The sequence below is a fragment of the Pinus tabuliformis genome, chromosome 5_2 (genome assembly GCF_031772625.1).
Source record: "Pinus tabuliformis cultivar Carrire ecotype Pingquan chromosome 5_2, CPIR1, whole genome shotgun sequence".
Lineage (NCBI taxonomy): Eukaryota > Viridiplantae > Streptophyta > Pinopsida > Pinales > Pinaceae > Pinus > Pinus tabuliformis.
The window spans coordinates 387,392,409-387,414,849 of record NC_142306.1 but is presented as its reverse complement, the minus strand read 5'-3'; the positions used below and the strand labels follow the sequence as shown (position 1 = coordinate 387,414,849).

Below are 22,441 nucleotides of genomic sequence, written 5' to 3'. Positions count from 1 at the left end.
AAGAAGAAGTTATGCTCATACAAGGAAATTCCAAATTGGAAAGAAAGAAGTGAGAGCTAAAGAGACAAAGAGAACTGGAGAGAAAACAATCACAGGAATCCAGCGACCAAAGCCAGAACAAGAAAAGGAGAAAACAAGTGGAAGAGAAAAGGCGACAAGAAGAAGAAAGGAAAGTGCAGGATGAGATAGAGAAGAAAATGCAAGAAAATGAGAAAAGGCGGCAGAAAGAAGAAAAAAGAGCACAATATGAGATAGAGAGGAAAAGGCAAGAAGAAGCTGAAAAGTAGAGACAAGTAGAAGAAGCTGTCAAGAAGAAACAAGAGGAACAACAAAGATTAGAACAAGAACTGAAGAACATGGAGGAGGAGCTAGAAAAGCAACAGGCACTAGTAGAAGGGGAAAAGAGGCAACATGAGGAGGAGCTTAGGAGAGATAGGGAAAGGGAAACTGAGGTAAATGAACAAGGAGAGACAATAAAAGAAGTTGACTCAGGTTCAGAACAAAGTGAGCTTCCTCCTTTGGATGTACCTCCCGTTATTCCCCTCACTAGTGGACACCTTCCCCTTCGAGAGCTAGGCATCTCAGAAGAGCAAGACGAAGAGGTTCTAGATCTAACTAAAATCACATTTGATGAATTAAACCTAAAAATTACACAGGAGAGGAAGAAATCTTGTAGCAGGAACCCAACGACCCATTGTCAGTAACTACGACAACAGATATTGTGCCAAATATCACGACAAATCATCAAATGATCGCCTCCGCCGGAACAACATTCGTGGCCACCATAGAACACAATGCAGATTGGATGAGTAAGAAAATTGCAGATTTGAAAAACAGGCTATACACATCCGAGCAGAGGGCCACCATTGTGGAACAAGGGAAGAGAAGGATGGAGGAGGAAAATGCGACACTTTGCTTATTACACACAATCTCAACTGAATTCCAGGTGGTAGTCACATCAGAAATAGAGATCTTGGGGGAGACTATGGTAGTGGTGTATGAAGAAATGGTAAAACAACACCACACTATAACAGCCATAGTGACCATTCAAACTCACTCAAAATAAAGGGTTGCCATGCTCAAAGAGGCCATGACCGCTTTAGATAAAATACATGAGTGGTCTGAAAAATACTCTGATGCCCCGCAGTAGTCCCTAGAAAGGATTGGATTGCTATGCAAAATACCAGGGTCCAACTTCATATCAAAGTTCAGTCCAGAGAAAAATTAGCCAAATATGCGGAGAGGGTGCTGGCCTCCTATAGACAATTGTCCAACAATTTGGAATTAGTGATCCAACTACATGGGACCTCCTCTATAGGAGAGATTGGACACGTAAAAAATCAGGAGGAAATCAACAATGAGGTGCAGGCGTTCGTAGAGACATATATACAAGCTACCTGCACGGGAGATATGCTGATCTCAAGAGAAAATATCAAGCGTTACATAGTAGAACTAGTGAGGTTGTCTCTTAATCTATGCATTCTCCAAAACTGATATTTTATACATGCCAATATTCGGAAGTGGTTCATCTTGTTGCAATTGAATCTCGTTGGATTCCTCTTTTTGAAGGTAACCCTTAAGGTTCCTAAAATATCTTTTCATAAGTATTAACAACTTCAACCAATACATTCTTGATTTTAGAATCACATCCTAAGAAAGTTTAAGATTCAACAATACCTTTAGCTTTAATCATCAACAACACAAAATTCTTACTAGCATTCACAAGCCTTTTCATTTGACCAACACTAACAAGAGATAAGTTCATCTTCTTGCAGTGTTCTCTAATGATACACTGAAATCCATCTTTGAAAATATGATATTTTTTCTCATGACAATGGAATATGTATTTTCGTTCATATAAATATGGACTCCGTAAGACAATCCCACAAATATCAAGTGGTACAACATCAAGCTCTACCTCTTCTATAAAATTAGTAGTAATGGAAAATTTGAGTTTACATTTTCTTGTCACTCGTAATTTGGAATCATCACATACCCAACCCAAAGGTTAAGGTTTTCCATGAGGTGTAGTATCTAAATTAAGTTTCTTGACAATTTCCTTAGAGATAATATTTACTTGAGATCCACTATCAGATAATGTATCAACCTTTGTATGTTTTGTAATGACTCTAATATGGAAATCCTCACTTATTTCTTTATCATTTGACATTCAATAGGATTTCTAGAAGAACTAGCGCTTGCATTAGAATCTATACCTTTCATTCCCATGGTTGTGATTTTGGTTTCATCACATGAATCAGATCCTAGATCTTTTTGAGACAATGTAGCAACAGTCTTTTGTTTCCCCTTGTTATTGAACTTCTTTGGTCTCAATTCTAGATGTAATTTCCATCAGTGGTCTTCATCATGGCCATCTTTTGAACAATTTTTACAAGTAAGTTTCTCTCCCTCTTTCTTGACAGCAACATTATTCTTACTTTTTCCTTTAAACTTCCCCTCTCCTTTGTCTCTATATTTAAAAGGTTTCTTGCTGGAATTTTGAGGAACATTCTTGCCTCTTGATTCTAAATGATTTGTTTGAATGCATACTTCATCTAGATTGGTGGGATTAAACATAAGTATAGTATGTATCAAATAACTATGTAATCCACCTATATACTTAAGGAGTGTATCTTGTGAAGTAAAATCAACACCCAAGATTAAAGCTTTTCTTCTAAATTATTTGTGTAAATTTGGACACTTTGACCTTTAGCTTGTCTAAAATTTTTCCAATCCATAATTTCTTTTTGCATGTAAGCTAATGGATAAAATTGCCTTCTTAATGAAACTATAAAATCAGTCCAAGAAGAGATAATTTTACCACTTTTCTTCAAATCTACTTGAGTTCTGGCTTCCTACCAGATGAGGGCTGCACCTTCCAAGGGAAGAGAATAAAGCTGGATCTTTGTGACATCATCATCAATATTTTGAATCCTGCAAAAGAATTCAATTTCATGAATGTAATTATCCAAATTTTCAAAATTTACTTCCCCATTGTACATTGGCAATTAAAACTTGACATCAAGCTTAATCAAAGGAGACTTATCATGTCCTCTTGGAGATGTAGGAGGAGTAGGTCTATGTGATGAAGGAGGTGAGGATGGAGGTGTAGATGGAGGTGAAGGAGGAGGAGGAGGTGGAGGATTTCTCCCATTACCACCATCACCTTTTGGTAGATTCAAAATTTCTCCTTGCAACCTTGCTATTCTCTCATTGTACAACACTTTCACCATCTCAGTCATATCAAAGAAAGCCTTTATAAAAGCTCACTCATCCTCAGACATCAACACTTACCCTTGTCATTCTTTATGTGCCACTACTTGTGGAGTTTGTTGCCTCATTGAACCAATTTGAGGGTTAATTTATTCAAGTACTCCTTCTCGTCTTCTCATTGTAGACCTTGTAAGCATTCAAAAACCTTGCAAATTCTGTCAAACTTTCACAAAAACCATGCTTTGATACCAAACTAATCTAAAATTAAAAAGCGAAGGTTTCATAAAAAAATCTGCGAGCTAGTTTATGTCTTTTAGGCAATAGATCGTGATTACAAAAGGACACAAACTAAAGTAAATTTTGCAGAATTTGAACAATTAAAAAGGGACAAATATGTAACATCAAACACAACAAATTGATAATAGAGTTGACCCCTCCTAGGCTACGTCTCCAGGCCTAGCTTCCAATGGTGTAATTTTTTACTATATGCTCAAATGATTGAATACATCAACATAAAAGTATCAATCTACAAAAATAACATTTCCATTACATCTAGAATGCCCAAAAACTCCTCTCTAGGCTCTTCTTGGGCTCAGAAAGGTTAAAAATTCACCGAGATAGGCCTCCTTGAAGTTTCACTACAAAAAATATTCTACAAACTATCTCATTCTACAAAAATGAGCAACGAAGTCATTCTAGTCCAATTGGTAGGGAGCTCAGTTGGAAATTTGAAGGTTCTAGGTTCGATCAAAAAATCTTAGTGGTGGTTTCATTTTGATTGTTATAAAAATTAAATTTATTTATTCATTGGGGTGAAGCCCTCTCTCGACCTTTGTGTGCTTGGTCACATGAAGCCCACAGGATCGAGGGTTGTAGGCCATAGGCCATGCACTCTCCCTGTCCCTCGCTCCCAATATTGTGTTGGCATATGACTTGGGCTTGGGGCGCGGGCAAGGTGCCACATGCCCCACCCCTCCAAACTTTCTGCTTGCGGTCACGTGCACACCAATGTAATCATGGGCCGTTGGCCCCTCCTACACGCCCTCTCTGCTATCTGTGCCATAGTGATGGGGTATGGCATATAACCAAGCATCAGGCCTAGCAGGCTAGCCCGCTGGCCCGGTGTTAACGCCAAACAACAAATGGTTCAACCTTAAATAGAGCCTACCGAATATGGTTAACAAGTGGTACTTGTGGCCCATTGGTTGGGCAGTAGACTTGTGCACTAGAGGTCTCAGTTTTTATTCCGCCAAAGGTGGTTGATTGCCATATTTTTTTTAATGAACCACAACGGGCCATGTGGTGCCCTCTAATTGGGCCATGTGGCACAATGGGATTGACCCTAATTCAACCAATCAAAAAATCCCAATTGTAACTTCTTGCGCATGCCATGTGTCAATCCCTAATTGCCTCCTCTACTGAACAATCATCAGATGATGTCAACAGTATGTCATTGTACGAATTTCCACGTGGCATCTATATCTTGCACAGTAAAACCCTACAAGTTGAAATTTTAGCTGTTTTCCAAAAACTTCAGAATGTGATAACTTCTTCATATGGTGTCAGATTGAGGTGATTCAAGTGTTGTTGGAATCAAAACGATGAGATATACGAAGTGGAAATGATTTCAGGAGATTTCAAGAAATTTAATTTTGAGCATATTTTTGATCCTTTGGATCAAAAGGAATACCAGGAAACTAGCTATGGAATTAATTACAATTTATTAAAAAAAAAAAAAAGACCCTTGGGGAAACATCCATGCAGTCTAGTCACTCTATGTTGCTGGTCGATTAAGATCAATATACCTTTTTCCAGGCTCATTCTGATTCTAACCAGTACATGTAGGAGTTTCATTGCTCAATTTGAGTTACATAATTATGTTTTGGAGTGCATCTACCTCATCAGCTGAGCAATCAGATTCTGAAGGACTAATAATTTCTCATTTTGATCCACCTGGGTGTCAAACATTTAACAAAATTTTACCTGCAAGTCATAATATTACTTGTGGAGGGATTCAAGTGCTGACAGACATTGCGAATATGGGTTTTTTTGCTGAGGAGTCCTATAAGTTGAAATTTGAGTTCATGGAGGACATTGACAAAAAATTTGACATAAACCAAAAGCAAAGGGATACTGCTAGATAATTCCCACAATGGATTTATATCCAATCTAAAAGACATTATAGCTTTACTGGTCCAAATCAACTTTACCAAGATGATAATTTTCAGAATTATTCTATGAGGGAGTTAGAGCCGACTACAAGTTAAAGGACACAAGTGTACAACTCCCTTCATGAACTGAATACCATCACAAAGGTCTGAGGTCTTGCTGAATATACGAGGTATCATCCAACAAGGCCTTGGAAATTCTTAATTAGAATGAATTACTATTCGAAACCCCTATAAATTGGCCTAGGCCTTTAGAATTACCAACTAGTGCAAGAATATTTCCAAAATTTGAAGCGAAAACATGAAACAAAATTGTACCTTTTAGAAAAGGAGCATGAATCAAACTGAGGTAATCTAGGAAAGGTTTTCCAGGCAATGCCGATGTGGCTTTCGAGCCAGAGAGCCCAAACCTCTAGAATTCCCATGAGCTTGAATGAAAAATCCACAAAGTCAACCCACAAAGAGGGGGAAGCCGTGGTTTGATGCAGAGCTCTTCATAGAGCTACCGAAAAATTGACCTCCTTAATGCCACACTTGAAACCCAAACCAGCACCAAAACCAAATTCACGAACTTCTGAGAGAATAGAAAATTTGGAGGAACACATACAAACATGAATGTAATCAGACTAGGACTCAGCCCAAATTTAACATTAATTTCCCTGTCAAGTCACACGATGTGCACTAGATTGGAATTAAATTTCCCGGTACTTCTATCGAAGAGCTCTATCATTATCCTGAGAGGATGGTGATTCAAGGTCCAGGGTAGGGGAATACTGATAATCCAAGCATGTGAGAAGGAGTGCATTGTTATTGCATGGCGAAGTTTCACAACAATCACCAAGTCAAGTGTGAAGAGAGCGCTAACATAAGGTATAACTTTAATACACTCTTCATAATTCCAAAGGTAATAAGGAGAAAAGCGGAAGAGGGAAGAGGGGATTTAGGGGTAGGGATAGGGATTAGAGTTATTTCAGAGGGAAACTATATTTATATAATGAAAGGGCCAAGGAGAAAACCACCCACTTATTCTCAAGATCATCTAGAGAAGGGTGGGGATGAGGAGGAGAGGGAACCCACCCACTTATTCTCAAGATCATATAGAGAAGGGTGAATTCTGAGAGGAATATGCTCAAGACAAAGTGAGACGGTCTTGATTGTTACAAACTTAGACAAGAGAGAGGTTTCTTTAAAGATAACAAAGTTACGAGAGATCCGTATCGACCAACAAATAAATTTTGGGAGGGTGATCTAGATAGAATTAAAATAAGGTTTGGATTGAAAGGAGCCCAGGTAATGTATGTGGTAGGAGGAGAAGAAATTTAGGATGCTAACAAGCCATTGAATTCTATGAAATAGTGGGCCCAGGGCAATAGACTGGACAACCTTAGCGTAAGGAAAGGAAAAGAGATGAGGGATGATTCCTTGTGATTTTGACACAAAGGGAATCATAAGGGACCTTGAATCCCATTATTTCTGAGATTTTCCAAAGTTAATCTATTTTTATGAGATAATAGACAACAAAAGATATTAACTTTAGGGAGAGAATTTTGTATCCAAATTTTGTTCCAAATTGAGGAGTTAGGCAAGGTTCTAGATTGAAAAAGAAGTTCCATATAGCCTTCTTTGACAAAATATGATGATGACTTCGAACCAATTTTTTCCTCTAGGTTCTGATTTATTGGGGTGCATCCAAACAACTTCTTCTTTAGCAGATCACCGAGAGGCTTAATGTGGTTTGGGAGTTCCCCCAAATTCCAATCCATCCAAATACCTTCAATGTTCCCAAGATATATGTGGGTCAGAGTGATCATACCTTTCTGTCACAGAGTGTCCATAAGGGGCTGAAGTTCCTCCTCTTGCTCTCACAACCTATGATGGAGAATTGAATCCTCCCACAACTTGATTGATTCTCCATTTCTAGGGTTTCAGGTTTTTGGAGAGAATGACTCTACTTTCCAGATTAAGCCACCAAGATCCCCAATTCTCCATTTTATTTTTTTATTTTGTCCAAGATGTTATTCCATGGCGTAGAGGAATATTTATTTAAACAAATTGGAATTCCCAGGTACTTGAAATCCTTCCAAGCTGCCACCACCTTAAAACCCAACATGTTTGCAATTTTATTTTGACAATCTGTGTTGATGTTCTAGGAATAAACTTGAGATTTAGCATCATTTACCATTCGTCCAATAGATGTAAGGAATTTGTCCAAGATCCTTTTATATATTTTGGATATCACTACTGATACTCCTCCCAGTAGGATCATATCATCTACAAATTGGTCATGGCTAATACTTTTGATGCTAGACAAGAATCTAATTCCCAACAACCAATCAGTTCTTCTTTCATTATCCAAATGATTTCTCAGATAATTGACCTTTATAATATATAAAAATGGAGAGAGAGGGCATCCTTACCTAAGTCCCCGGGAGGCCTTAAAGAAATGAGATCCCCTCTCATTGACTAGAGGGGAAATCCAAGGGGAGGTAATACAAAGATCCACCCATTGGATATACCTTTCATGAAAACCCATTTTTTCATTACTTTGAAGAGGAAGTTGTGATGGAGCCTATCAAAATAATTTTCCATGTCAAGTTTTATAGTCATATCTTGATCACATTTTCTCCAGTTGGAACCTATTTCTTCTTGGATCATAATAACATTATCTATAATATGCTTTCCTGGAACAAACCCTCCTTGGTTATCAGAGATAATGTAGGGGAGAAATTTCTTGAGTTGCATTGCCAATTGTTTAAATATTATCATTTAGGAAACATCACAGAGGAAAACGGGATGAGACAAATGAGGAGGGGTTGCCTCTTTGGGATAAGGAACAAGAAAGAGGAGTTTATTCCCCCTCCCATGAAAATATTCTTGAGTTAATATCCAATCATTCTGACCAAATCCTTTTGAATTAAATCCCAAAATCACTGATAGAGGAGGGCAGGGAAACCATATGGGCTTAAAGCATTATCTTGATGGAATGAAAAATAACTTGTTTTATTTCTTGGACCATTAGGGGAGATATAATAAGAGAATTCATTTCTTCTGTAACTATTTCTAGAACATGGTGTAGCATGAAAATTTTGCTTCTTTGTTTATTTGGTCTAGGGATTTACACATATTGCTGAAGTGGTCATACAGACTCTCTTGGATTTTTTGGAAATCGTCAACTTTTGTCCTTGAACTTGGATTCCTAAGATGTTAATTTTATGTTCCCCGTTCTTTGCTTGATTATGAAAAGAATTTGTATTCCTTTCTCCTAGTTTTAACTAGACACTTCATGATTTTAAACACCATAATTGTTCTTCATGTTTTAGAAGAGTGTGGTAAGAATTGAATGTTTTCACTTCTTATTGCAACAGATCCTATGAGACATATTTTGTCTCCATTTGAGTATGAATATATTCTTTTTTTTTCTAGAGCTATACAAGAGATTTGGTTGTCTTTTTTCCTATTTTTTAGCCATTGCTTGATATCCCTTTTGAGCTCTTGATTTTGGATTCCCAAATACAGATTGGGTTGCCATCCACCCATTGTGACCAGGAAGATGTGAAAACGTCTGAGAACCCTGGAGACTGGAGCGAGAGAGCTCATAATAAAAAGAGAATAGGGCCATAATTCAGAGAGGGGATAATTTTAAGTGAGAAAAGACTATGATCAGATCCATTCCAAGGGAGGATAAGGGATTGAAGAACTAGGTTCAGAGAGAGGAATTTTTCAGAGGCCAAGAACCTATATAATCTCGCTACTTTGTGCCCAGATCTAGACCACTTGTTATTCCAAGTGAAGCAGAGTCGGGGGGGGTGTTAATATCTATTAGGTGAAAGGAGTTTATAAGATCTTCCCTATATTATTGGAAATGATATATAACTACAAATCCTCCTCTCTTCTCCTTCTAATGGATGATCGTATTGAGATCGCCTCCAATAATGAAATTATCTCCATATCATATTTTTTTTTTAAATCCATAAGGGATTGCCAACGTTCTTGCTTTTCTTTAAAATGGATAGGATTGCAAAGGTTAATCACAGTGCATACTTGATTGAGGGCCAAAATTTTGAAGGAGGTCAGTATCCAATGCTGTGTCTTACAAATGTTCAAGAGCTTAATTGATCAAGGTCCCATAAGGTACATATGCCTCTTGATGCACCCCGAGAACTGACTATAAGGTGAAGGCATTTATTCCAAATATTCTTCTGTTTGGATGAGAGATCTCTCTCATTAATTTTTGTCTCCTCGAAGAGGGAAACAACTAGATTTTATTTAATTATCAAATATTTTTCTTTTGCTATTCGTTTGCTTGTTCTGAAGCCCCTGCAATTCCAGGAGACAATATTATTCATTACTTATTCTTAGGTTGAGTTTCCACCTTCAAGGGCCTTGTTCCTGAACCTTTTTTCCCTTCTTTACTTCTAATATTTTCTAATTGATGAGTGATAGTGCTCTGGTATCCCATCTCTTTGTCATTTTATGCTTGTTCCTTTTGGATTTCCCTATTAGTTTTCCTCCCAGTGCACCAAATATTTCTTTCTATTCATTTAGTTTTTTTAGCCTATGATTTCTCATCAGCTGGGTTGGCTATCAGAACCATGCTTGTATCTTCCTTTGAGGAGTGATAAGTGTCTTTCTCTTCTTTCGACGAGTCATCCGTGGAGTTATGGGAGTCTTCTAATGGCTTGTTCTCCTTAGCAGAGGTTTTTTCAGGACTTTGATGGGAGGTAGCTTGAAGAGATGGATTTGAAACTTTTTGCAGGGGGCCTTCTTCTTTGTTTAGATATGATATTTTTTCATATTTTTTTGGACTCAACTTTGCAACTTCTTGATTGGCTCAAACCTTCCTTATTTGCAATGGAATTATCGGTATTTGACGTGCCTTTGGTATGTTGTGTTGGCTTTCCTTGTTGAGGTTTTTTCTGTCCATTGGGGCCTCTTCTTCTCTTAGATTTCTACCATTCATCCCCTTGTTCTCTCTGATTTTCTTGAGTGGTTGGAGATTTGGTTCAATTTCTGGTAAAATTTCCATATTCATGGAAAATTTGGCACTTGAATGGGATTTAGTCATAATCCACTTCCTGGAGGTATGTCTTATCATCCATGCAACAATTTATTGCTATCGGAAGCCCCTCCTCGAAATCCAATTCAACAAAAGTTCAGGCACATGCAAATAAGCCTTCATGGGGTTTTGCACAGTCAAGATATTTTCCCAAAGAATTTCCAAGGAGTTTAAAGGTGGCATCATTCTAGAAACTTTACCTAGCCCTTTAGAGGTGACATCATTCTAGCAACTTGACCTAGCCCTCTAAAGGTGGCATCATTCTAGTGACTTGAACTAGCTCTCTAAAGGTGACATGATTCTAGCAACTTGACCTATCCCATAATGTTTATGAGGATATCACAATTTTCCCAAATAATTTCCAATGAGTCTAAAGGTGAAATCATTCCAGCAACTTGACCTTGACCTTGACCTTGAGGTTAAAGTTTGGATTCCATGGATCAAGCCCTACTTCTAAAAATCAAATCTCAGTCTTCCTTGAGTTCAAAATAAAATGTTAAAAAACCCTTTTCTACAAAGGAAGAAACCACCTCCCCCTTCATCTTCGGCTTTTAGTTTGTTTCTATTTAAGATCCAATAGATCAAAGTGGAAACCACCTCCCCCTTCATCTTGGGATTTTAATTTGTTTCTATGTAAGATCCGATAGATCAAGGTGAGGGCCATAGACCGTTGAATTGCCCAATCAAACCCCAATTTACAAGTTGAAGAGCCCTTGATCTTGCTTGAGGAGTCTAGATCACAATTTTTGGGATCTCATCAATCTTGTTCACAAACTTGGAAGAAGGGCCTTTTGAAACTTAGGGCCATTTTCCACTAAGATATTGAAATCCATGACCTCTTGAGAGCGCTAGCTATCCTGGGCCAGACTAGCCATCACGACCAGTCGGCCAGTGAAAAACAATTTTTTTTAGGTCTTACAACTCGAAAATGAACTTTTGGAAAAAACTCAGATCTGGAAGGCTCACAATCTTGATTGGGTCATAATGCCTAGGGGAAAGTTGAAAAAACATTCTTCCCCAAATCAGATCCGATCTCTAAGAACCTTTGCAACTGAAATAAGCAAAATGCTATTGAACAATCGGTACAAAGTTGGAAGTCCTAGGGTTACTGGAGGCGGACTTCGCATCTTCGCGCCAGCTATAAAGCTTATGGTGAAGTTATATATATATATATATATATATATATATATATATATATATATATGATGTCGAGTTTGTTTCACATATATATCTGATGTCATTTTTGTTCGTGAATAGAATGTCTCGTCTCTTTTTAAAAGGAAGAGAATGTCATATATATATGTGGCTTTTGGAATTTTAGTATTTGGAATCATTTTGCAGTAATTTTACTGGTGTTATTTCTTATGCAATTTCTGCTTAAACTCTATAAAAATACAAATAAATAATTTAAGAAAGAAAAAGTAATAAGCTAATCACATATGAAAAGGGTTTCTCCATATTTCTCCTAGGTTTGACATTTTTTTACTAGCATTAAAAACATATAGTAGTGGTTGCAACAATGTTAGTGAGAAAAATCTTTGCACCTTCACTGGTTTCATTAGTAAACAATCATATGGATGAAAATTTATTAAACACATTTACTAAACAAGCTATAAACAAACCATATGGTAATTTAGTGACCAAATTTTAGTTGACCTTTTCAGATTTCAGTTGATTAATATTAAAATTGAAATTTTAATGAAGGACAACTTCCTATTCTAGCATAGGTGGATAGTATAAATTTCTTGGACCTTAGCCATATGAAAGGAAATGGAAGGGCCTTTGATGTTGTGCCAAGAAGAGCCGTAGAGCGTGCATGTCAGATAGAAGAGGTCCTATGGTGAACGTTGGATAGTATTGTATGCTTACATTTTGAAATATTTGATATCCTGTGCTTTAAATTATGAAAGTATTCATATATAAAATTTATCTAATTTTTAAACAACCTTTCCAGCATTATATCTATATATGTATGTATATACATACATACATACATACATACATACATACATATATATATATATATATATATATATATCTAAAGTCCATCTTGACTTCCATGTTAATTTATTAAATTATTGGAGCTATTGCAATGGCACCATACTAAAGTCATCCCACAAATATTGCAATTGAAATTGCATTAACAGTCGAGAGTCTTTGAAATTGCACCACAATTGAGATTCTTTGAAATGGTTATAGTGGTGGATTGCAATGCTAATTTTTAAGTGATGTTGGGTAGATTGTCAACCTAGCGTTTTGTGTTTGTTATCACTATTACATGGAATTGGAATTAACATGATGTGCCTTTGATTATGAAATTTGATATAACTATAATTTATTTATTATATGATTATAGATTGTCTTTTTAAACCTGATTAATGGTTTAATTTTTTAACATATCATGATTTTGTAACGCTCATTATGTTGGTAGGAAAATTGATACATTAAAGTATGAAGCAAAATTTTTATATGATATAATTTTTAATAGTTATCTGGAGTTACATTTAAGTTTCAATACAGATGTTAATATTTCATTTCAATATTCAATTTCGATAATGCACTTTTCTATATTTACATTGATATTTCGTTTGACATTGAATTTATATTTGGTTTATAGTTTACAATATTATAACAACGAGGGAACAATAGAGAATAACATTATAGTTGTTTACAATGATAAACTAAAATAACAATAAAGAACAATAAATTTTATAAGTTTAGCAAGATACAATTTACACTTTACGATGTGATGGAGGAGTAAACTATAAAGAATAATATTTTCATGGTTTACTATGATAAACCACAAATAATAACATTAACAGTGTTAAATGAAAATAACCATAAAAACAATAAACTTTATGAAGAAATTGAATAGAGTAAATAAAAATTTACAATAGTTTTCCATTATTGCTTATTTTTTAATTGAAAATAACAATAAAAATAATAAAATTTATTAAATAAAAAGTAATTATAGAATTTTTTTTTTTAAATAAAGTGATTAAAATTTATTTATAATAAATTTAATTATATTTACTCTAATTAAAATTTTAGTAAATATATAAAAATTATAAATTTTATAAATAAATCTATCAAAATAAAAGATAATTTCCAACAATAATTCATATTTAATAAAATTTATACTGCAATAATAAATAAATAAACATAACAACACAAATTTCCATTTACAATAATAATAATACATTTCACAATAATAATTATAATAACAACCAGATACTTTACCATAACGATAAAGAACAACAATATCATTGTTTACAATAATAACGGAGAAAAACAATAAATTTTTTCAATAATACCAATAAACTTAATTGTTATAAAGTTCTTCCATTATAAAGACCATACAATTATGACTTAGTATAAAAAGAGTAAACATAGTTATATAACATGGATATTAATAATGAACATTAATATTGTTAATCTATCAATTTTATCAACATTAGTTAATTATTATTTAATAATTTATATAAATATATAGTCTACCAATAAGTCATATATAAATATAGTTTATCAATAAGTTATACGTCATATTTAATGATTATTTTATTAAAATAGAGATAGTATTTATCTATATATATACCTACCTTGATAAAGATGAATGTTCACTAGGATGAATATGATTTATCAAATAATATAGTATTATATTAATATCTATGAATATAAATATAGGTCTATTAGCCTATTATAATGGTAATTAACTATATAAAAATTAGTCCACCACTTCAGTAATGGTTTATATAAATATGTTTTATCAATAAATTACACTTAATGGTTGTTTTATTAAATTAGAGAGATAACTTTTGAATTAAATATGAGAGTAGAACCATACATAAAACTAGAATGATATAAATATTAGACATCAATAACTATAACTATACATAAGAATAATTAGACACATTAATGTATGAACATAGTTTAGAGATTAGTAAACATTTATATACAAACATTAGTAGATGCTAATAAACATTAATAAATATTAGTAGAAGTCAATATATTAATTAATAGAAATTAACACAATTATTAATAAATGAAAATTGAAGTCGCAATGTGATTAACACAATCAATGTTGCAATGTGATGGACAACAAACAACATCACATTTTAACATCATAATTTGACAAACAACAAACAATGTCACAATGTGATGAATAAAATATGATGTTGTAATGTGATGGAAAACAAATGATGTTCCAATTAGACAAGAAATGATGTCACAATGTAATAACCAACAATTGGCATTGCAATGTGATGGACAATAATACACTTTGCAATGTCATGAACAACAAATGACCTCGCAATGTAAAAAACAACAAACATTGCAATGTAATGAACAAAAAATGACATCACAATGTGATAAACAACAAATGACATTGCAAATATGACAAACAACAATATATTTTGTAATACGATGAACAACAAACAACATTGTAACTAGACCAAAAAATAATGTGACAATGCAATGAATAAATATCAAATTTGTAATGTGACAAACAAAACCATAGCTAACCATGACTAACTAATTGTTGACCTCGATCAAACACAGTCAACCATGGTCATCCATGGTCAATCATAGTCGACCATAGACAACATGATCAACCATGGTCAACTTGGTCAAGATAGCCAACCTGGTCAACCAAGGTCAAACATGACAAAACCATATTCAATCATGGTCAACATAGTCATCTATAGTTAAATGATGACAAGGTTGGTTAACCATATTCACCCATAGTCAAATATATATTCACCGTAGTCAACCATGGTTATCCATGACCAACCATGGTTGACCATGCCCAACTATACTCAACATGGACTACCATGGTCACCTATGGACAACAAAGGGAAAACATGGTCAAACCAAGGTCAACCATGATCTACATGGTTAAGCATTGTCGACCATGGTCAACATAGTCAAGCATGGTTAAACATAATCAATCATTGTAAATCTAATCAATTATAGTCTACTATAGTTAGAAAAGGACAACCATTAAGAAGAAACTTTGAGTAGAAATCACATAGGATAATTTTTTCCAACGCGTTTCGAACCATCTAGTGTGGTTCATCATTAGAATACGATGAAGAGGCAGATCTAGGCAAAAGCTTAAATAGAGAACGACGTAGAGACCCCTGGTTCCAATAACGACTATAAAAATGACTAGTTTATAAGTATATATATATATATATATATATATATATATATATATATATATATATATAAACAACTAGTATATATATAACATTAATTATTAGTAATAGGCTAAATTTGGATAGAAAAAGAATAAAAAAAATTCAAAGTCAAACTTTAAATAAAGAGTGAGGTAAAAAAATAATATAAATCAAGACCCATTACTAAATAAATGAGTGAAGACCCTATAATAACTAAAAAATTCTTATTAATTTAATGAGAAAAATTCCAAAATGCCAAAATAATCATAAATATAAAAATAAAAATAAAATTATAATTAAAGTAAGACTAAGAAACAAAGTCAACTATAAAATAAGGGGCCAAGGCCCTAAAGATAATGCAAGAAATTAATAACCTAAATAAAGTCTAACAAAAATGCAAGCTAAGAGAGATCAAGATGATAAAACTATACTTAAACAAGGTGGTAAAAACCAATCCAAAAAACTTATTAACAAAAACTTGGGAAACAAAAACAACAAACACATAAAAAAATAAAAAAATAAATAAAATTAACAATTAAGAAGATAGGATGGGGACCCAACTTATGCTAATATTCCAACCACCGCCTCTATTCAAATTATTGGGTCTTTTTTCAATTTCTAGGGCCTCCCTAAATTTTCAATGATGGAAATGACTAATCCTGGCAATGACTTGGGCACCCTCAATGCATATGTGATACTTAGAATTATCAGCATGCTCCGCCAAAGTAGAGGAGCAGGTCCTACCATTCTTATTGTCAGTGGCGTGCTCATGAATCCTTTGATTAATTGAGCAATTGGTCTCACCTATGTAAGGAGACCCACAAGAGCAAGGGGTAACATAAACACCTTTTAATTATTTAAGGTCCACTGAGTCTTTGACGAATCTTAGGGAACTTCAGATGGTATTTAGAGGCCTTAAGGCTGAGGGAACCTTATGTTTCCTTAAGATCTTCACAATCTTGTGAGTGGTCCCTTGGATAAAAGGGAGGTGTTTCCCAAAGTTTTTGTTAATAAGTTTTTTGGATTGGTTTTTACCACCTTGTTTATGTATAGTTTTATCGTCTTGATCTTTCTTAGCTTGGATTTTTGTTAGAATTTATTTAAGTTATTAATTTCTTGAATTATCTGTAGGGCCTTGACTCCTTATTTTATAGTTGACTTTGTTTCTTAGTGTTTCTTTAATTATAATTATAATTATAATTTTATTTTTATGATTATTTTTTGATTTTGACATTTTTCTCATTAAATTAATAAGATTTTTTAAGTTATTATAGGATCTTGATTCATTTATTTAGTAATAGGGTCTTAATTTCTTTTATTTTTTTGACCTAGCTTGTTATTTAAAGTTTGACTTTTGTTTTATTTTATTCTTTTTCTATTCAAATTTAACCTATTACTAATAATTAATGTTATATATACTACTTGTTAAGTTGTTTATTATTGGCACACACACACATATAAACTAGCCATTTTTATAGCCCTTATCTGAGCCAAGGGTCTCTACATTGCTTTCTATTTAAGCTTTTGCCTAGATCCTACATTGCTTTCTATTTAAGCTTTTGCTTAGATCCGCCTCTTCATATTGTCCTGACGATGAACCACACTAGATGGTTCGAAACATGTCAACAAAAACTCTCTTATGTGATTTCTACTCAAAGTTTCTTCTTAATTCAATATGGATCACAAAACCCTGAATTAGAAATTAAGGTCAACTATTGTCAACTATAACTTACTATATTTAACCATACTCAACTAAGGTCAGCAATGTGTAACATGGTCAAGCCATGGTCAATCATCATCAACATATTCAACCATAATCAACATGGTTAACCATTATCAACATGGCCAATTATAGTACACCATGGCCATTATTAACATGGCTAATTATAGTACACCATGGTCAACCTTTTTCTCCTACTTTGAAAATGGTGAACCACAGTCAACCACAATCAACTATATGCGACATGGTCAACCATACTCAATTATAAAGTATCATAAACAACTTTAGTTTAACATAAACAACCATAGTCACCTAAAGTCAAAGATCTATTAACCATACTCTACTATCAACTATTACTATATTTAAGCATAATAAACCAAAATCAACCATAATCAATTATGATCTATTAATCCTCCCTAATTATGTACCCGTGATAAACCAATCATGGTTGATAAAAAATAGCGAAACATAATAATAATGTAATGATTTATTTTTCACAGTTCACACATGTTTCCAAGGAATTATACTTCAAAGTTAGGGATTTGGAAGTTGCATAATTAAAACTTTGTGCACCTGAATTGTTTACTTAGCATCCATTAATAGAAACTAATAATTCAGCACGTGAGCCACCCAATTTTGGGCCCCGTCATCCTGATGAGGTCCATAGCAACAAAAATGATTTAAACTAATGCCGTACAGTGCCTAAGGCCTTTTGTTTTGGTACCATAGAATATAAAATATCAATTTATAAATAAATAAAACATATGGCCTCGATATATCAAATCTGAAGTGTCGAATCTAACAGTAACAGAGAATTTTGCTGCAAAAGCAACAGTGTTCAACGAGAAGCTGAACCAGGAAAGCAGATCCACCATTGATAAAATAGCCTTCATATCTGCAAAAATAGAATAAAAACGTACCCATAAGGCCACTTAGATCAAACCAATACATTTCTAGATTTAATATCGAGAAATATACCCATAAGGCCACTCAGATCAGACCAATACACTTCTATATTTATTTAATTTTTTGAGACTTAATTATACTAAGGCTGATTCCATATAAATGAACATAAGGAATATGTATAGCATACCAAGAAATATTTAGCTCCATGCTCCAGGCCTTCCAAGGTGAATCCCCATTCATTCACTAGCACCAACTCGCCAGAGGAATGGAGTAAAAGTGCATCATCCCCGAAGAAAGCCCTGAAGTTCAGGGGCTCCTTGGGGACTTCCATTGGAATGTCATTGTATTGATCGGTTAGCGTTAGTCACGGAGTCCTCCTGCACACCTCCTGCAGACCGAGCTTAATATTAGACATGAAAACAATTGTGTCACAACAGAGCACAAATATATGTATATGATATGTTGGCAGCTTGAAATTTAGACATGGTAACAATACTATTCCACTAGTATCAGTGCCTATGTACCTTCATTCAAAATTCCGCTGTTTCCTGTTGTCCCTGCCCCTCCTAATGCTTGCATGTTACTGCATTGAGTATTGCTCATTTATTGGTTCACCTGCATCTCGTAATGGTTCCCAGGCAATGAAGATACTGGCACAGTAGAAGATGAGGGGGCTTGATTTCCAACCGTTATAGGTTTAGACTGCACTGATGTTGACGTTGATGTTGTTGAGGTTGATGCAGTTGAAGATGTGGTCTTTGCACCCTTGGGGCAAGGTTTAGACTTTTGTGCATCTTGGACATGTCGCTTTCGCTTTCCTCTGGCCTTTCTATTCTGGAACCAGTAGAACACATTTACATCACCAACTTGCCCGAATTCTTCGAGCTGTGCTCTGATCCTTTTTATTTCTTCTCTGGGAGGGTTTACCACGCCAGAACTGAATATAGCTTCCAGGATCTGGATCTGCTCTGGTTTTGGATGCCATCTTTTTGTTGTGGGCATGCTCGTTTCCTTCTCCCGCAAATAATTACGTGACAATGCACCTGCTCTATGGAAAAAATATTTATGAATACTAATATCAAATCTCTATTAGGGTATATTCACCGATATTGCCAATTACCGTATGAAATTCTATCAAAACTTAATCTTTTACTGTACATGCGACTTTTAATTGAAATGGCACATCATTTTAAAACCTAAAGAAAATGGTTTTTAGTTTTTATTACGGTCAGAGAGTTAGAGTGAGGTTGGTACCTACGGCTGTAAGACAACAAAACCATATTCATAGACTCAAAGCTATTACAACAATTTACAGATGCAATTGCAATATTTATAGATGCCAAGCTATTATAACAGCATTTATCAACATATTATAGAATTATATCATTAACATAAAATAATAACCATTCCCCAACTTAACGTTATCAAATTACAGTTTGATTAATCAAACTAGCTGCGATCCCTATGTCACTACCTATATCAATCTGATGACGGAGAAAGTACTATATTTGCTTATGGAAATGTAAACATGACTGAGACAATATTATATCTATGTATTTGTGTATGCTCCTGTGTATACAAGCTTGATTTAGTTTGGACATGCAACAGAAAAATATTGCTGACCTTCAGAATATGTTGGCCTCACGGCTGAAAAATTAGAAGTTTCTGGCAATTGATTGGAGGACTTTGATTTCAGGAACATTCTGGGCCAATGCTTTTTGGAATTCATATTGTGCGAATGGTCTGATCTGCAGGAGATATTTTTCCGTAGTTGCCTTTGACCCGGTACTTTGTTGCCGCTCCTGCAATTTATAGACTCAACGAGAACAACGAAACTACACTGGGCTCTCCAAGAAGTGTGAATAGATCACTATCACATTTCTCAATTTATAAAGCACCCAGAAATGCCATGATCAAGAAAATAGTACAACTGAATAGCTGCAAGCTCACGGTGGAATGATTTCATGGTGCAGTTACTTACATAAGGGCATTGAATGGTTCGTTGAACGCCAATGATTTGAAGGTCAAATGACAATATGGCCGTCTGTGACCTAGGAGTCACATAGCATTGAATGGTTGAGTGCAAATGGTTTGAAAGTCAAATGAACATATTCATATAAATGACATATGGTGTATATAAATGACATATGCATCGAACACCCTTTTCACGAATGAGATTACACTCATTCAAACGACATATCTCATACGAATGAGCATTACATGTTTCCCTCTCAAAGAAATCTTTCTAGATGGAGCTTCGAAACCCGCTCGACAAGGGCTAGGGTTTCTCTGCAGTCACTTCTGAAGCACCTTACCCTTTCCTATCATCCTAAATCGACTATCCCTGCTGTTGTACTTGACGCCGTTTCAGCCTTCACCACTTACCCCATTCGCGGCTTCATCTTTTCACCTCCCGTGATTCAGCAAGAATTTTTTACTGCCTTCCCCATCTAGCCCTTGGTTACACTGTGACAGTCATTCACAAATTACGGAGGCAATTAGCGAGAAATTTTCGGGAGCAGCTATGGATATGTACATGGTAGACTATTCGGAAGACCCGTTAGAGGGTGCCTCCATCTGGACGACTCCCCATGTGACATTGGAAAGCCTGCTCCCTTTCTGTAGCGATTTGTTGGACACCATCGCGACCCTGCCCTCGATCTCGGGTCCCTCTTGCTTGATTGTAACCTTACCTGAGCCCTCCCCCTGCTGGATGGCACTCTCCACCCCACCCCCATCGCCATCCTTACTACATTTTGCAGCCGGTTTCATTAACCCTAACCTAGCTGCCGTTTCCTCGCACTGTCCTCCTCCCCCCCGTTCGCTGGTTCTCATATCCCCTCCTACCCTCTCCCCAAAGAACCCTCGATTACAGTTCAGGGGACTCCCCTTGCGACTCTTCTATCTGCTCCCCTCTCTGGTAGCTTCATAGGAATCCCTCCACTCTCGGACACCTTCCCCACCAGACCGCACCTGAACCCTGAACACTCTCAACCAAACCCTCCTTCAAGCGAATGTCGACAGGACACCACTGACGCGGGTCATCAACCGAGCAAGAAACACAAGTGTGTTAAATCCAGGGCAGAAGAGGTCATCATTCGCCTTGGCGAGGATATTCAGTGGGGAGACACAATGGACATCGCTGACCAAGTCTTGGTTGGAATGGTTCGGGGTAGGAGCTACACCAAGGCTCGATTGAAGCTATGGATGCCAGAGGTATGGGGACAACACTTGGCCGAATTACCCTTCGTCCAAACCTTTGTAAGAGGATGGTTCGCGTTGCGTTTTGCTAGAGCTGAGCATATGAATTGGGCCCTATCCTCGTTATGGCACATTAAACAGGCCCCTGTCCTCCTACGCCAATGGAACCCTCTTTTCAACCCAGAGAGAGAACAGCTAGGTGTTGGGCTAGTATGGGTCCATCTAATAGGTTTACCCCTTCAATTTTGGTCTGAAGACATCTTTCGACACATTGGAAACTCTATGGGCTCCTATCTGGAGCATGATAAGTCATAACTCTCCATTGGTATGATGGAATACACAAGGATTTTGGTTCACCTAGATACCAGGGAGGGTTTACAGGAGCACATCACCCTACAATGGAGGAATTTCTCCCGATTGCAGATACTTTATTACGAGGGGGTTCTATTTCGATGCAGAGGGTGCCACAATGTGGGTCACCTATATAAGGAATGCCCTCTAAATGGCAAGGCTCGAGTAGGGGAAAAAGGAAAGACCATACCTACAAAGGACCCTCAAGCTCCAGAGAATCCACCCTCATCTGAAGATGTAGTGACTCACACTGTCCCTGTTGCAACAGTGGAGGCACCAGTCAAAGAGGCCACGAAGAAGGATGGCAAAGCACCATATTGGCCTCCCTCACCTCCTCTGACCAGGGAAAGGTTGACTACAAAGGCTGCGCTCTCCACGGGTATGTTCGACTCTACCCCCTCCTCTGTACATCTCTCTTCTCCATCTGTTTTCTTGGAATTTACTCCAGTTAATTATCAGGCCTATGCTTCCATTACTTAGCCTCCGATTACCCTGTCATGCTCTCTTCACCCCCTCCCCCCATCTTCTCTTGCACCCCGCTATCCTTTTCGGAGGTTGCCCCTGCAAAATCCTCTGACTCTGAACAAGGAACCCTATCCCCCAGATACCCTCTTCGATCCTGGGTACATTCATAGGCCCTTGATTCCAT

General features: G+C 35.9%; 1 pseudogene; it reads right to left on the bottom strand.

The window, feature by feature from the left end:
- Positions 1-18,074: 18,074 nt before the first annotated feature.
- On the bottom strand, positions 18,075-22,441 carry LOC149159134 (WUSCHEL-related homeobox 12-like; annotated as a pseudogene).